The 15,148-nt window shown below is 45.5% G+C and overlaps 1 protein-coding gene across 7 annotated transcripts in view; it reads right to left on the bottom strand.

The window, feature by feature from the left end:
* Nucleotides 1-14,530, bottom strand: part of BACH2 (BTB domain and CNC homolog 2) — a 193,347-nt gene extending 178,817 nt beyond the window's left edge. For 6 of the 7 annotated variants that reach the window (XM_064649959.1, XM_064649962.1, XM_064649958.1 and 3 more), the window contains exon 1: nt 13,830-14,527. The gene's annotated coding sequence lies outside the window, so the exon portion shown is untranslated. Of the gene's footprint in view, nt 1-13,829 lie in introns of all 7 variants that reach the window. The other variant, XM_064649961.1, reaches the window with a different exon arrangement.
* Nucleotides 14,531-15,148: the final 618 nt, after the last annotated feature.

The following is a 15,148-nucleotide window of genomic DNA, read 5'->3' as shown; positions in this document are numbered from 1 at the left end:
TAGCTTGCCGGGCTATAGCATTTCATCTGAAATGCAAGGCAATATGAGCCACATGCAATACATTCAACAAATATTCAAGGTAGTAAGCAGTACCTGAACAGTTAAAGAAAATTACAGGCCCTCAAGTAAAGATTTCAAAATTACAAGGAAACAAATCTGTACTTGCAAATGTTAACGCCAAGCTTTGTGGGATATGGCTACAGAAGACAGTCATCTCATCTACAGAGAGAGAGTTTCCTCACAAATTCCAGGTATTTAAGCTTTCTTTTTATTTTGTTTTGGCTCACCAACAGTTTGTATTACATATTTAAAATTTAAAGGCTATGAAATTATTTAATCTCAAAAAGCAATCTTTAAAAGGCAAAACATGCATTCTCTTAGCTGACGAGTAACAATCAGGGAAAACTTTTTTTTTCTTTTAAAATGAAGTTATGTTTCTTAAAAATTATGGAAACTTTTAAGTGCAGAAAATGCCATGGGGAAAAAAAAACACAAAAGAAAAAAGAAGAAATGCAACACTGGATTATTTTAAACACTTCACATACCTAAAAAGGGCATATTAAACCACAACCTTAGTCATAAACCTACAGTAACAGCAAAGACGAAGTATCACAGGCGTGACCTGCAGCCGCCTGGCTGTCGGCGAGGCAGTGGGTTGGAGTGCACAGCACTACACACCAAAGGAAGTGGGTGTCATACCCCGCCTCAAGCATCTCCTACTCCACCCCCCACCCTCCCTGACCACCTGTATCAGCCTCAGAGGAAGCAGACATACTCCCACAGACTTTCCAGCTATGCTGCACCAGCCACAAAATATACATGCAGCCATCAGCACATGTGTGAAAATACATACATGGAGTACCAGCATCGGGTCTCTCTGTGATGATTAACTTAGTCTGCGGGTAAGCCAGGCTTACTTTCTCATTTTTTAATTTAAAAACCAACCAGAAAAGCAGCCCAAGGAGCAAGACAGACCCCCCTCCATTGCATTCGTGCCCTTTCCCTTTCTCCTCCGCACACATGCCTACCACTCACACCTACGCTGCGCTGGAAAAAGGCTGTAAGCGTGGCATTACCACTAGCGTGTCCTGGGTACTGGGACCTGTGGTTTTGAGATTAAACACCCAGCAAAGAAATTTCACCCTTTTGACCAGAATTTTCCATAAGCAATTGAACACAGATTAGGAAAACAGAGAAATGTCTAAATCTCTTCTCATGTTCAGACAGGGCAGTATGATTGAGATCACTTCTCTGTGATAAGCTAAAATTCAGGCAGAAAGGGCACACACCAAGTGCCTGAGAGAAGATGCCCAGCCGTGGGATCATACTGCTGGGGACATCAGGAACTGGTGCCAGGGCAGCAGGATCTGGTTTGGGGGCTCTCTTTGCAGGAGCCAGAAGGGCACCCTGCCTCCACCAGCTTCAAATATGCTGCTACAGGTGTCTTTTCATCAGTGATCAGCCTTTAAGGAAAAAAACCAAACCATCATATGACTCCCCCTCCAAACACCAAGCCACCACAGAAAAAAAAGTTTTACCCCTGTAAACCCCAAATAAGAAAGGAGCAAAAAGAAAATATTCAGGGAAAGCAACTCAGTTTCCGAGGGTCCTCTGGAAACTCTTGGGGTTCTTTGCAAATTCTGCAATGATGATTTTCTCTCTTTGAGCCATTTCAGCTTTGCCAATACGCTGGAGGACAGACCCATGGGTGGGGAGGGAGTTAAAAATAAAAACAAACACTGAAAAGCTATTTGTAAACTGTTTCACCCCAGTGAACCCTTCAACTCGTGGTTTCTCTAACCGACTGCACAGCACACCTGCAGAGCGAGTCGGGGCAGGAGACACCCCTCTATAAATACCCGGGAGAACCCTCGCCTGGCTGCACCTCCTTGTCTCTGTGCATGAGGATGGCACTAGGGTGCCCATCTTCCTGGGAATATCCTAAACTTTATACTGAGGTAACAAATGGAAGGTGGACAGGGCACAAAATCAAATCAATAAATATATACATATACATACATATATATATATATATATATATATATATTTTCTTCCTCAGATAAAAATGCCCTGAATATGATTTCAGCTTTGCAACAGTCAACACTGCCCTTATCTGGGTTTCAACATCTACAAGGTCTCTGGCGCCTGGTCATCTCTCCTTCACCCTACTGTCTCTAGCCAGCCACACAAAGCAGCTGTGCCAGGGTGTTAGACCAAGTACAGCTGTAAATCCTGCAGCCTCCTCTGCCCCGTCCAGGTGACCTGCAACCTGAAGTGCCAAACCTGGCACTTAAGCAATCGCCCAAACACTGCACAGCCCCATGAAAGTCAGGTGCCTGTCTCCCCCGATGTCTGTTGCCTGGAATTGACCTATGGACATCTGGAGCAAAAGGCTGGAAGCAAAGGCATTCTTTGCAGTGCTGGTTTACTCACAGTCCAACAAAACAGCACCAGTTCTCACCTCTGGGTGGAATACTTCTTTAAATAAACAAACAAAAATGAAGCAAAAAAACAAAACACCAAAACAAAACCCAAACCATCTTCAGGCGGTGAATCAGCCATCTCTTGAGTCACACATGCACAGTGTGCACTGAACCCAACTGATAGCTGCACCACCAACCTCAGCCTTTGCTCTTCTCTGCCTGCCCACCTCCTCCACCCCCACCCCTCAAATCCCACAACCAGCAAGGAGACAACCTTCTTTGTAATGCTCTGAAGGTTTAAATCAGAAACCCGAAAGCAATGCTGGTGTGGGCACAGACATCCTATGTGCGGTGGGGGAGTGCATTAACTAACACTGCTGATACTGGAAAATGTGCAGATAACCAGCATGGGCAAATTCCAAAGGCTGGTGTTCAAATAAGCATCTCCATTGCGGCTGTTTGACCAATGCTTAACCAAACTATCCAAACTTGCTGATGTGCAAAGTAAGACTGCGAAGAAAAACCTTTCAGAAGACATAATTCTTCTCACTGGCACATGGCTACCAGGACATTTTGGGTATTCACAGGGAATGGAATTGGATTCTAGGAATCCAGTCTGGGAAAACAGATGTTCCTGTACCTTTTCCTCAAGACCCAATAACATTTTTCTTATTCAGACAAAAGCAGAGCACAACAGAACTCTGCTATGGCCCCGTCATGCTGCAGCAGGAAGGTGCCACGGGCTGCCTACAGACCCCACAACTAAAGGCTATTCCTTCCCCTCCGCCAGCTTTTGCATTGCCTGTTTACAGAACCGTGGCACCAGGGACATCCTAAAACCACCTGCACTACAGGACAACCATATACAGAGAAGACAACTTCACTGCAAGAAATGGACTGAAGTTGCATGGGAGGACAACAGGCACCCGTGAAAGGAACAAGGAAAAGCATGGGACCAAGCAAGCTGCTTTTGGCATTCATGTTTACCACCATCACCTTGCCCTATCCCCACATATGCACATACTCCCCACAGCACTCAAGCCTCTTCTGCACTTTGAATTCCTTTGCTGCTAAGTGTGGTAGTCAGCGCTTTCATGTTATTTTAGAGCAGACTGTAAAGACTTTGGTCCTATAAAGTTCTCCTGTGACACTACTGACCTTGCTACTCTTTACACTACTCCAGTTTCCATAAGGAAGAAAAAAGTAACTAAAAAATTCTCAAGTGACTCAAACAAGTACTGTGTTCATCTTCAGAAATAATGGGCATCACCTTGAGATCAAAATATCTACCCCATTGCTATAGAAAGACTTTACAGCTTCAAGTTCTACATAGATAACACTTCAACAGCACAATAATTTTTTTCCCATCAAAACTAATCATGAAAGGCACCAGAAGTATCTGCGGCAGGCAGCTAATACCAATTATTACTTTCCCTGAAAACTATTTTCACTAAATTAGTCTTGATAGCATCACAATTTGTTGAGAAATTAGCAAGTCATGGCAGTCTGGGGAGGGAAGGAGGGAAGTAAGGAGGCAATATTTACCCCTTGAAAGCAGGAGTTGCGAAGAAAAACATGAAGTATCACAACTGATTAAGAAACATGCTGGTTGCTGTACAACAGAACTTCTGCACTGCATTTGTAACCTTGTATTTTGCTTTAATAACTGGGACTAGACAAAACAACTGGACTGTAGTTGTACCACACTGCATGCCAGACCTTACTTGCTTTGATCTTATGGAATGGTAAAAATTTTTAGGAGAAAGTTTGCAGATGCTTTGAATGATGCTCACAGCTTTTTCAGCTTGGAATTTGCTGGTTGGTACATAAGCATTACTCACTTTCTGAACAAAGTGGAAAGTTAACACAAATTGGCAGATGACTAACTGTCCAAGAAAGAGATTACTGAATGAATCACTGACTCTACTTTTAGTCTAATAATAAGACAAATGAAGAGGACCAAGAAGGGGGAAAAGACAAACAAAAAATTTCCTTGCAGAGTGCTTAAATTTGCATTGCCCATGATTTTCCAGCCATGACAAACTACGCATATATTTTATAATTTACCACAGGTTTTATATTGAGGTTAGCTTATACCTCATGATTACTTCACACCATCACTTAATTTGGATTTCTGTAAGAAGAACTCTGCTCCACACTTTCCCTTGGTACACATTTAATAAGTTACAGGAATAAATGAAGAGATTGGAAATTAAGTTAAATTGCCGTGTTTGCAGGGTACAGGTTCCACACAAAGAAATATCTCAGGCACAGCAGACACCTGAAATTGACCTGAAGCAGAATTTAGGTTTGCCAGCTCAGGAGGACCTAACCAAAAGCCTGCAGACACTTCCATTTTTGCTAGTCAGGTTCTGGTGAAAAGCTTGTCTAATATGCATGACTAGCACTCAGCTTTACTGAAAATCACCCCTAGCGCTGCTCAGGCACACAGGAAAATGGCAGCAGTACCATCCCTCTCCCAAACAACAGCAGCCACGTGGGGTGATGCTATGCATAGCAACTCCAGGGGATTTGGGTTTGCCCCTCAGCAACCTGCACCCCCACTGCTCCCCCTGTCTTTCCTGCTTTAGCCTTGCTGCTCCTTAGACCTGAGGTCTTACTCATCAAATTGCCTAGGAAAATTAGCCAGGATTAAGAAAATGGTAAATTGACAGGTACTAGGTTGGAAAGCTGAATCAGCTCAGCAAAGAACAACAAGCACACGGCCAAGCAAGACCTCCTGTTCTCACCAAGTGGCACAAGCTGTTACCACCCCTTAACTTCACCCACTTGTTATGAAGGGTGAAGTTAGACTCCCTCCCTCACTTGAGTAAACTGAAGTCACTCAGGTCATCTGCTGAACCTGTTACTCAGCATTGCTTGCCATCATCCCCAGAGTGATAAAAGATTGCAAGAAGACTTGAGGGTCTAAGATTGCAGCCACATGGTTCAAAAAACTCTCCACAGTCACCAGGTCTGCTCATCGCCTCAGATATAACAGGTTTAAAATTCACAAGAGCTCATCACATCTGGGAGATTGGTGACACAACCAGGAGAAGCCAGAATCAGGTGGGAATTAGAACAGTTATAAAATCATAGAATGGTTTGGGTTGGAAGGACTTTCAAGATCATCTAGTTCCAACCTCCCTGCCACAGCAGAGACACCTTCCATGTTGCTCAAAGAACCATCCAACTTGGCCTTGAACACTTTCAGGGACGGGGCATCCACAGCTTCTCTGGGCAACCTGTTCAGTGTCTCATCACCCTCACAGTAAATAACTTCTCCCTAATACGTAATCTAAACCTACCCTCTTTCAGGTTATTTGAATATTTGCAGAAGATAGTGCTTTTGCATTTTGTTAACATCAAAGAGGCATTTGATTGAGTTCTGCTTTCCTCTAACTTCTTTTTAATTGTTTGTTGCAGACATAAGCCAAAATTTAACATCCCAAACCTCTCATGCCCCTGGAAGCAAGCTCCTACTGCCAAGCTACAGGTTAGGCTGGGTACAGGCTGCTAATGGTTTCCTGCAGAGCTGCCACATTACTAAAGCAAGAGAAGAGTGACCTTCAGAAGAGGCATGATGCTGTGATGGTCAGTGTGCTTTGGGGATCATATGTCCCTGGGTCAGCTCCAGGTCTTTTAACAAGTTTTGATTTAATTTGACCCATTACCCAGGTCCTTGACAGACTCTACTCTTGACAGACTCTTACGTGTTAAGTAAACTTAACACGCACAAAACTAACCCTATACATACAGTGAAAAATTTCCTACCAGTTTAGCTCTCGGCGCTGGCCCACTGTGGGGTGAGACAGGTGCCAGGGCAAGCAAAGGCAAGGAGAGGAGATGCTGAGCAGAATCAGTCTCAAAGTTCAGTATCCACACTGTCAGCAGCCCTTTGCAGGTCCAGCCTTCAGTGATTTTAGACACAAATCCCGTTTCTGAGTCAGCAGAGCTCAAACCATGGATGAGATTTAGACACATTATTCCTCTGCTGTGATCCAACAACCCTCATGACACTTCTGATGGCAAGATTTTCTGAAGACAAGGTGAAATCAGAGCACTGAACCTACATCCTCCTGAACTCTGAATGACCACTGACACTTTTTTTTGAAGTCCTTCTGTGAACTTCATTAAGAACTGTCCATAAATAAATCTGTTAAGCTGGAAATTGGCCTTTTCCGCTATACCAATCTGAAAATAGTAAAATCTGTCTTATTGTTGCCATGTAACAAACAACTGGATTTTCACATTTTTCAAAGTTTTATTTCCACAGGCTTCTGCGCCTCTATTTTTAGGGCGTCTCTCCCAGTAAGAGGCTACAACACAAAGATTCTCCATCCCAGCCTAGTTACACAAGAAACTGACTAACACACTCCAGGCATTTCAGCACAACAGAAATTAACTACATAAATATATTTAAATATTTAGTGGTAAACGATGCCCCCTGACAAGGAGGGAGCTGGGATGGCTCCAGATATTCTGAGGATCTGCCCCAGAATGGCTTTGGTAAAAAGCACACTCTGCTTGTAAAATAGAAGAGTCAAAGAATCATCCCATCCTTATAAGGAATAACTTACTAGTATAAATATTGCAGCAACAGAGAAAATAAACATGGAGGTTTCATAAATGTTGGAATTTTCACTCTATGAGGGTGAAAATTTATACTCATTTATACTCTTTAAATCTTATATCACAGGCAACTTGAAAACATATAACAACACTAAATATTAATGCGGCAGATCAGGAGACACTGATTGGACTACCGCTAAAAGTACAATACCTTGAATAAAAGAATTAAAATCTGATATACTATAACAGCATGAAGACCATGCTCTGCTTACATGAACACAAGATAACCTTGCATTCTACAAAGTGCAGTTTCAAACAAAAAGCAGTATGTTCTAAGGGTTGCTTTACTGCATTGAACATAGGGCAGAATCTTTACGAAAATATTTCATCTTCATAGGTAAACAGCTAAAAGGATTTGAAAACTATTACCTTTCAAAAGGGGGAGAGAGAGAGAAATAGAAGAATTTAATAGATCACTTTCTGATTTGCCCTTTTTTCAGTATCACTTTCAGTACTGGAAGGCGTTTCCTTCCAGGCAGCGACAGACACATCTTACAGTTGTCATTTATTCTTCAACTCCTATTTTCTGCTTACTTTCCTCTCCAGATCCTCTGATCCCAGCTCAAACAGCAATACAGGTCACTTGGCAGTCTTACTGTCCCCTTCTTTACCAGATTGGAAAAGAGATGGAGGACAGCAGCTCAGCAAGATGAGGTAGTGTGTCAAGTCTTCCCCCACTTGACACAAATAGATTACATTTTCCTGATGCGTATCTCTGACACGGAGGCTAAGGATTGGCAATACTCCGCACTGAAATGCAAAACACTGAGGAGGAGACAGGAGACGGGAAGATTTTAGCACTGTAAGCAGTGGTACAAATGTAGGTTTCCTTTGGAGGGCATAAGATCTTTCACTGTTGCAAAGAAAATCACTAAATCTTCCATAAGTCTAAAAAAAAAATTCCCAAAGTAATATTTTCCAACCTTTCACTAAGAGTAGGGGCCAAAACCACATGCTTTAAAGGTCTTTCACAGTTTTATTATTAGAAGTAGAAACCCTACTGATACTGATGAGTCATTTGTATTGGCGGAAACCAAGAACACCCATTTTCTTCATGTGTTACAAAGCTCGCAATGTGGTTTTCTATTCATTACTGGTCAAAGTTGACTAAAAACAAAACAAGTGACAAGAACTCACCTTGTAATTAAACCCTCTTCTATACCAGCTGATTTTGTTTATCACACTTTCAAAGATCGCTTATTTTTCATCCCATTCCACAAGAAAAATACACAAAAGACAACTATGAATCTAAACTCTGTGGCAGTAAATCCAGAACTGCAGATGGCTAATTCACTCCACTTCTGCAAAGGCTTTTGTGATCAACTAAGAAAGGAGGGAAGAGGAAAAAAAAAACAAACCCACAACAAGAAGATCAGTTAAAAATCATCAGTCAGCAGAAGCTATACTTTTAGGATCCTTATGAGTAATCAGAACAGAGTCTGTAAATAAAGAAGCAGTCGTACAGGAGCGTGAGCAGATGAAGGAATCCTTCAGCAGCCAGTGATATTGCCACACAGGAGACAATAAACAGACTAGGAAATAGTAAAATTCTGAAAATTAAGAATAGCTAAACCCAGGTTTTCAAAGTTTAATCAGAACTCCTTGCTGGCTTTAAAAAAGATTTCTATCAAAAAAAGGGGTGGAGGGTAGGAGACTCTACAGCTTGTTTTTGGAAAAGGTAAATACAGCTCATAGGCTAGACTTGCCATATCCAAATTTGTAACAATACTCCAGGGGATTTTTTTGATAACATCCCATTCACCAAAAAACAAACAAACAAACCAACCACAAAGAAACCCCCAAAACACAAAAAAACCCAAACAAAACAAAACCAAAAAAAACCCGAAAAATAAACCCCAGAGGTTTAGTCTGCTGAACATCCATAGAATCTAGATGCGCTTCGAACTTAACCCTATCCACCTAGAGGAATAGCAGCCTAGCAAAATGACAGTGTATTTTGATGTTACTGGGGAAGAAAACCACAGCAAAGCAGTGACCGAAGAACTGAAAATAACCTTTGAACAGCGGTTCGGCACTGACGGTCTCTCCGCCCGCGCCTCCTATTGTGGATAGTTTATAGCCAGGGTAGCTCCAAGCTGCACCAGACACGTGAGTCAGCAAGAGCAGCTCATAGGAAACTGCTGACATGTTCAATTGCTCTCACATACACCGAACACACCTACCCACTAAATAAAAAACAGGCTGCATGCAAATCGGGGTGAAGGAACACCTCCACACCTACAGTTCCTGTTTTCCTAGTTCAGGTTTAAATTTTAAAGCAATCTCCAATAAAAAAAAATTAAAAAAAAAGAAAAAAAACCAACTCAGTGGATGTCAGCTATAGTAAGTACCTGAGATTAAGTCTATTTTATTTGTTTATTTAAGCTGCTTTTCCTCTTTTCAAAAAACGAAATTGCTGCTCCACAGCCCAGAAGCCCTGTGTGGTGACAGGCAGCAAACAGTTCCTGTTTTTCTTGGCGGGGAGACTCCGTTTGAACCTGTGCGCCAAAACCCATCTACCCATCACAGCCCGGCTGAGTGTTTTCAAAGCACAGGAGCAAAACAAAACAAAAAAACCTTCGGGTTTCTATTTCAACTCCTACTACAGATAAACTGGAAATTCCCATATTTTTCGATCCTAATAGCTTTTTAGACATCCTCAGTTGATACCATAGCAGAGAAAGTTGTATGCAAATAATAAGTCTTCGGAATAAATCTGGGAGAATCTGACCCTTTCAGGTCACCTTTCAAATTAAAAAGAAGAAAAAGGCATAGCTCAGCTCCCCATGACTCTTGCCCCTGCAGCCATCACCACCTTCTCCTCCGTTTCCTTTGAGGCACTGATTCTGGAGTGTCCCAGCTGGCTCCAGGGGCAGGTTTACCTCAGCAGGTGTAAACAGCAAAGGGGGGAAGGCTGAGGGGTTATGCACAGAGGGGTTGCATACCTGGCAGCCCCCTCACCCACGCAGGAGCTGCAGTTCAGCCCCCAACGCAGTAGGAGCTTTTACAGACAACCTTTTTCAAGCCAAACAGGGACACATCTATTGATCTGCTGAGATGCCAGTGCAGTGCAGCTGGTGTTCTTCAGGTTGTTGCTGTGGTTCCTTCTGCATGAAGATCAATACAATCAAGCAGAGGAGTCTTGTGAGCCCGATTTTTGACAGATCAAAGTTTTCTTTGTACAGTTTCTGCCATACATGTAAACTTTTAGTATAGGGGTTTTCCCGAACTTAATCCCTCATTCCTTTTTATTTACCTGTTCTGAACCTGTGGTTGCTGTTTGATCGTTAGTTCTAGTAACTCAGGAGCTGCGAGCCCATCACTGGCATTTGTATACATTCCCTGCTTCTATGCTTTAGAATTGTAATTCATAGTCCATGCTCTTTTCAATCCACTACAAAGATGGTTCTGCCTATCTAAAAAGCAAGATGAGCACATTGCAACTCAGCTGGCTATATTCATACATTTTAAATCTTCTTGATGCAAGCTACAAATGAATGCGTAATGTTCAGACAGCTGTCAAGGTTAGTATCTTTTGGCTGAATTTAAAGGGATGACCATTTTTTGTAAAAGCCTAAATGAGTAGTTTGAACACTGTTCTGGGAAACCTGAGGGAGTTACTCTACTGCCTGTTCATCTACTACAATAAAATCATTTAGACACCAACTGAAATATCAGTAAAGAACTGCAATATCAGAACAACACTCTTACACATTCTCTTACAGTATCTATAGTCAGAAGGAACACTGAAAGCAGGAGGACTAACTTGGACTTGGAGAAAGTGTAAAGTTTAAATCTGAATTTTCTTCATCACAGCAACAGAATGATTGGTATATTTCCCCAAACAGTTCAACTCAGAAACCATTAATATACAACCATCACATGCAAAATGAGTTGAGCTGGAAATTGAGACGCAGAGGTGAAAGACTTAAGCATGCATGCCTTCAAATCAAAGTCAGATCTTCTCAACACTACAGGTATGTTCTTAGTGTAAACTAAGAAGCCATTCAGAGAGCATTCCTTTAAGTGAAAAGGCACATACATTTTGATTTGAATACATAAACCATGTTCATACCACCTAAATTAAAACTACAAGAGACTCTGTTCACATCACACAATAAATGCTATTCAATTTCACCAAACATTTATTACATAAAAATGTCATTAGTACCAAAATGATTACTTTGCATATAGTCATGTTACACACCTCATTTTTCAGCTTAGTGCCATAAACGTTTCTTAGCTACACTCTAAGAGGTTTCCTCCTTCTCTGTGCATATGCGAAGTCTTATCCAAAAAGAATGTCACAGGCACACAATGAGAAAATATCTATTTCTATTCTTCTTTAAAAAAAAAAAGGCTGAATTTTTCATTACACCTTTTGAGGAAAATAAGTAATTGGCAATCATACTGCAGCCTCATTAAGAAAAATAGCTATTGCACTTCAGAACAAAAAATCAAGCAATGAAAGTTTTGAAATAAGCAAAGGCAAGCAACTTCTGTCACATATTCACACTACACATCATCTACACAGGATTTTATTTTTGGCTCTCTCTGTCATTTATTATGAACATGCAGAAAGAGATATGTAAGATAATTATATAGAGATTTTATTATTTCAATGAGTATCTGAAGCCTTTTACAATGTCAAAGATTTACGAAAATCTCCTCATATTAGGAGCATTACATCAATGGCTATCTATTGTGATTTGAACAGTTATCCTCAGCTAGTAACTCAGGTTTTATCCATAACTTTCCTTGCTGCCCAGCACAGAAGAGTGAACAGCCAATGTTTTCTTGCTGTAAAGAAGGTAGGTGGGATGCCTTCCTCCCCTTCATTAGTAGCGCATTCTGCCAGCGTGCACATTATCACCACCAGATGTTCCAGATGTGCCTCTGAGTCAGAGAAGGACTAGGAATACCTGTCCTAGCACTGTTTCTCAGCGTGAGATACCCGGGTATAAACAATTGCTGTTGATTATCAACTTGGGATCTGTCAGCATATGCATTAGTCATGTATTTGCTGTGCGCATCTTCCCCATCCACTCTTCACAGTGCTAAAAGTTTTTTAAAAAATTAGTTGTTTAACCACAAGTCACACACCAGACTTGCCCAGAGTTGCCCAGAAATGCACACTCTGCTTCTGTAGAGCATTTTTGCAAAAGATTATTAAATATCTTGACAACCACCCTATTTCCAAAATCACTAGTGACCTTTCTTGCCCACTTGACAGCTCACTGTACAGGCGTACATGTTTGCATGGCTCGTTCAGTGTTATAGAGGAAAGTAACAAGAAAACTAGACCTATGATCCTGATTTTTCAGTTCTCTGCTTTTCCAATTAGTCACGGCTTCCTTCCATTCCTTGCAGAACACCTTCAGAACAGCCTTTGAAGCTAGAGGGTCAAATGTCAAAAACGTTGCTGAAAGCACAGGTTCAGTACACCACAGGGAAGTACAACACCGATCCATTTTGCCACACAACTGCCCAGATCTCAGTGACAGGGGGCAGACGGGTGGATACAAAAGGCAACACAGGCTTTTAAAAGCGCAAGCCCACATCTAAAGTGGAATTTTATTTCTATTTGTCAGATGTAAGGCTCCTAGAACAGCGTTTTAAAGCTGTTGTCTACAGGGCTGTTGTGGCAACAGTGTAACACACCACCTTATCATTTTAGTCTATCCATCTCATCAAACGCAATTATCTCAAGTTTCAGTATTTACATACCTGAAAAAGTCAATTTACCCAAGCATCACCACCCTCCTCAAACTACAGAGCATTCCACCAGCTACGGCAGAATCTCAGACAATTCCCAGCTCATAAAAATTCCGACTTGTTTCCAGCTCGAGTCTCAGAACACAAAATTAAAATATGCACAAGTTTAGCGACAGTTCCAAAGTCTCTGAAAACAGGCTTTCATCAGGAAAACCCTGACATGGCTTCAACTAGAGCAAACAGCAACGCTGTAATTTCCCAATCTTTCCAACATCCTAAGGAGTATTTCTAATCAGATGTCGCCCCTGTCTCACGTTTATTATTAAAGACTGAAACCCAGGGTTTACTCCGGAGTCTCCGGGGCTTCACCAACAAGGGCACAATGATCTCACGGCAACTGAAGCGATTTAAGCAAGACACCCGCTGCATGACCAAAATAGCCCGCTCCACAAAAGGAGAGGCACGATTTCACACTCAGCTTCCTCCGTGACAGCCAGCGTCTCCGCGGCGCGCTGCCCTGCGCGCACACCGCGCCTTCGCCATCCCAGGAACTGTTACCGGAGTTCGCATCCCTCTCCGGACCTACGGGAACGTGGGGGAGCGGGGGGCTCGGCGGGTACGGCGCCCGTGCGAGCGGCTGCAGGTGGTCGGGCGGCGGGGCCGGGGGCGGGCGGCGGGGGAGCCCCGGGCGGAGGGGCTGCCCCGGCCTCCGGCCGTGCGGAGCGGAGCGCGGCGCGGGGGAGCGCGCACGGGCTCACGCGCCAGAACCGGGGCGCCCGCCGCGCACTCCCCGTTACGCAACGCGCGTATTTCCCACTTTAAGGAATAAGCACTAAGCGCGCCTGCACAGCCCGCGGAGCTCCAGAGGCGGGGGTGCAGCCCCCCGCCTGACCCCGCGCAACAGCTGCTGCTCCTGGGAGGAGGAGGAGGACAAGGAGGAGGAGGGGGAAAACCACGCTGCCCCCCCCGCCCAGCCAGCCTCCCCCCAAACTTTGCCCCCCCCCCTTCCCTTTCCCCTTCCCCAGCGGGGCTGCCGAGCCGCGGAACAGGCGCACTCACCTCGCCTCCGCGCAACTTTCGGGGGTCGCCCCTGTCGCTGCAGCCTGGGGGGAAGGTGGAGGGGAGGCGGTGGGGCAGGGTGGAGTGGGCCCGGGGCGGGGCGGTGGGGGGACTGTTACGGCTGAGGAGGTTTGGGGAAAGGGGGGGGGATTGCTCTTGTTCTTGCTGCTGCTGTTGTTTCGGAAATTCTTATTAGTATCTCTCTGCGGTCAGAAACCTGCACCCTCCCCCCCCCAAATGAAAAAAAAAACCCCGACCCAGACGATCATCACATGGCGATTGCTTTGAACCAGCTGTTTCCAGAGCCAAAGTCTTGCGGAGAAAAATAAAGGGGGAAGGGAGGGAAGGAGGGGAGGGCTGGCAGGGGGGCCGGAGGAGGAGAGAAAGCCGCAGCGGAGGGAGGGCGGGTGGAGGGAGGGACGCGGGGGGGAGGGGGAGCGGCACCGCAGCGGGCTGTGTCGCTGCCGGAGCGGCACCCGGGGCTGGCGGCGGTGGCAGCCCGGCCAGCGGAGGCGGAGGAAAGAAGGCGGCGCTGCTGTGTTGCTGCTGCCGCGGCCGCTGCTGCGCTGCCCGGCTCTGCCGCCCTCTCGCCCGCCGCCGCCGCCGCCTCCCGCGCCCCGGCCCAGCGCCGCCCCCGCCCCTCAATCGCTACATTGTTGACATTCGCAGGCTGACGTCACCTCCCCGCCCCGCCGTGCGCTCCATTCACAACAACGCTACGCCAGGGGCGCAGCACCCGCCGCCGCGCCTACTCCCGCCGCGGGCCCTGCGCACGGAGAGTGGCGTAAGGCCGCTCCGAGAATAGCGGCCGCGCCGGCGGCGCTACGCCCGCCCCGCCCCTCCGCCAGCGGGTGCGCATGCGCAGAACCCGTTCACTCGCTCCCTCCCGCGGGAGTGGGGGGGGAAGGGGGGTGTGCGTGCGTGCGCGCGTGCCGGCGGACCCCGCGCCGGGGCTCGCGCCGGCGGCCGCGGGGGGCTCTGGGAGCCGTAGTCCGCGGCGAGGGGCCGCCATGGCGGCGGGGGCGGCCCAGGGGTGTCCTGCCGCGGCGGCCGACGCGGCGGCGAGGTGTGCGCAGAGCGCGGAGGGCAGGGCACAGAACACCCACCCCGGTCATTCCCGGCCGCCGGCGGGGCCGCCTCAGTGTTGATGCCGACGATATTTACGCGCTCCGCCCTCGCGGAGAAACCTCATCCTACTTGTAGTGCGGACCGCAGGCGTCCAGCAGTCATGAGTCAGCCGTGCCGGGCATCGCACGGAGAGAGAAACGCTGCCGGGACTGACAACAAAAACAAAACCCCGTCAAGTGCTTCCAGCGCGG

Source organism: Pseudopipra pipra, chromosome 3 (assembly GCF_036250125.1).
Source record: "Pseudopipra pipra isolate bDixPip1 chromosome 3, bDixPip1.hap1, whole genome shotgun sequence".
Classification (NCBI taxonomy): domain Eukaryota; kingdom Metazoa; phylum Chordata; class Aves; order Passeriformes; family Pipridae; genus Pseudopipra; species Pseudopipra pipra.
Note: the sequence above shows the minus strand (reverse complement) of the source record. Positions and strands in the feature narration are given on the sequence as shown.